This window comes from Propithecus coquereli, unplaced genomic scaffold (assembly GCF_000956105.1).
Source record: "Propithecus coquereli isolate 6110/MARCELLA unplaced genomic scaffold, Pcoq_1.0 Scaffold75, whole genome shotgun sequence".
Lineage (NCBI taxonomy): Eukaryota > Metazoa > Chordata > Mammalia > Primates > Indriidae > Propithecus > Propithecus coquereli.
Window position 1 is genome coordinate 608,438 of NW_012153618.1, and position 2,720 is coordinate 611,157.

The 2,720-nt window shown below is 36.0% G+C and overlaps 1 protein-coding gene across 1 annotated transcript in view; it reads right to left on the bottom strand.

Moving 5' to 3' along the window:
* GALNT11 (polypeptide N-acetylgalactosaminyltransferase 11) overlaps positions 1-2,720 on the bottom strand; it is a 48,996-nt gene that overhangs the window by 34,531 nt on the left and 11,745 nt on the right. The gene's annotated exons all lie outside the window — the stretch shown is intronic.

Genomic DNA, 2,720 nt, shown 5'->3' on the forward strand with positions numbered 1-2,720 from the left:
CCAGTGAAAGTGCCATGTCAGCTATTAGCACTTTTTAAATTAAAGACAAGCATAGAAAAACACAAACACTTTAGAAGTAAAAGAAAATCACTGATACACAAAACACAATAATTTGCACCAAACCAAGATAATCTCCACAAGGACTAAGGCTCCCTTTTGTTGTTTGTTTTCTTGTTTACTGTATTCCCTTCATTAGCACAATAAATGACCCATAGAAGATGCTAAAAAAAAAAACTATAGAATGAATATAGTAGAAATTCAAAATGTTAATTTTTTCACATTAATATTTTTCCTCACTAGATCTAAATTTAACATATAATATGAATGGGATACATGACTACCCATCTCTTCCTTACAATGACCTACAAGTCCTCTAGCATGAAGAGGTCATCTGGCATTACTTCTCTGACCATATCTCCCACTAATTCTCTCTCCATTCATTTTGCCCTACACACAGGTCTCCTTATGGGTCAAATATGTCAATCACACCCCCACTTAGGGACTATGCCTTGGCTCTTCCCCCAGTCTAGAATACCTTTCCTCCCAAGTAATTTCATGGCTACCTCTTTCCCCTCCATCAAATCTTTGCTCAAATATCACCTTCTCAATAAGGCCCTACCTAGACTACCTTATTTAAAACTGCAACTCAGCCACTAAACATTAAACCCTATCCTCCTATTCCATGGAACTTATCACCTTCTTACATATACATAATTACTTATTCATTGGGTTTATTATTTATTGTCTATCTCTCCCATACCAGAAATAGAGCAAGAGCTCCAATAGAGCAAGAGCTTTTGTATGTGCTATTCCTTGCAATATCCTTTGAGCTCATAAGAGTGCCTGGCACACAGCAAACATTTAATAAATATTTGCTGAAATGAATGAAGAAATTACTGTAATATGGTTATCAATATATTTGAAAAATGCCTGGAATCTCTACACAAATTTATTACTATCTTGCTTGGGCCATGCGATACCTTTAATGCTATGCACAGAGATTGTGACTACCTTATTCAACAACAGCATGAAAACTATCTCAGAACAACAGCTGTATTCATTACTGGAAAAGGTACAAGGCTCTTGGCTGCCTGCTTGTACCTAAGGGCAAAATGAAAAAGCTTCCTGCTCAAAGGATTTGGCCGCCTCTGACTAGGTTCTTCACAGATGAATCATCCTATCCTGGCTCATCCTATCCACAACAGATAGCTTAAAATCAAAATTCTTTGGTTTCCTGTAAAATATATTAACTCTCAACAACTCTGTCAGGTAGATATTATTATATTATTTCCCCCAAGTCACATAATTCTTTAGAGAATATTTTTTTATTTTGTGAATCACTATACAAAATTTAAAAACATAAACGAGAAAAATTTATAAAATCAGTCATATCTTTTATATAATTAACCATAATACTGTTCAGAAGCAACAAAGGCACTATCTGTTTTTAGACAGGTCACGAAGTCAACACCCAAGTATTAAGAAAGTGCAAAGCAATCAGATGCCTATTAATTAACCATAATACTGTTCAGAAGCAACAAAGGCACTATCTGTTTTTAGATAGGTCACGAAGTCAACACCCAAGTATTAAGAAAGTGCAAAGCAATCAGATGCCTATTATTTAAAAAATAAGTTTCTTAACTGCTTAAGAAATTAAAACACCAAACAAAAATTAGAAACTAAAATTTTAATCTAATCTATACTAACAAATAACAAATCCAGTATCTACACAATGAAGTCTTTTTTCTTTCATACTATTTGCTATTCCTTCTACAGGCAACTGGCTATGGCTTTAATAACCAAGGCTGAAAGCCTCTGAAAGGAAGGTCAAAGCAAGTATGTAAGGTTAGTTAATGCAAAACAACTAGTGAACAAATTCTATCAATCATAAACTTGAACAGTTAATAGAGCCAAAACTTCAGCCGTTAGATTATCAACGCAATATATTTTTCAAAGTTAAATGAATAAAAGGCTAACGAGATGTACATATGAATTTAAGGTGAGACAAGTCAGTGTGGTTTTATGTTTTCCTCCAGTCATGGTCTGGTAGCTAGCTGCTCACGGGTGCCTTATAAGCTGTGAGTTGGGGCTTTACCAGGAAGGTACAACAGTACAAGAATGGGGCAAGGTATATGCAGTGTGATGATTATAACAACAGATTTAAGCCAAGCAAAAAGAGATGTGAGGATGTGGAAGAATGAAGCAGGATGAAAAATGCAGATAGGCCAAGAGGTTAAAGATCCTGGTGTGGCTGTTACCAGAGTGAGCCAGAGAGACGAAATGTCATGGTTGGAAAATGAGACACCCAACACAGCGATTTTGGAAGGGTACAGTTAATGATAGTAGAATCTTCCTTTACAGATATGTGAACTGGAAATATCCCAATAAACAATTTGCCTAAAGTGTAAGCACTGCTGAACTTAGTGTAAACAAACCCCCTGAGGACAGGGATCATCTCTATCTTTCAAACCCATATGCTTAGCACAGTGCCTAGCATTACCAATTAATAAATACTTGTTTATATAATTTTTTAAAAGTGTACTTCTGTTCCATAAGAGGTTTAACGGACATTGTTTAGATTCTGTGCAATGTGAAATCTTGGAGAAGAGTGTAGTATATGAGCAGAGCACATCCTGAGAAATAAATGTTTACTATGATGAAAAAGGAGAGGCCGGGCGCAGTGGCTCATGCCTGTAATCCTAGCACTCTGGGAGGCCGAG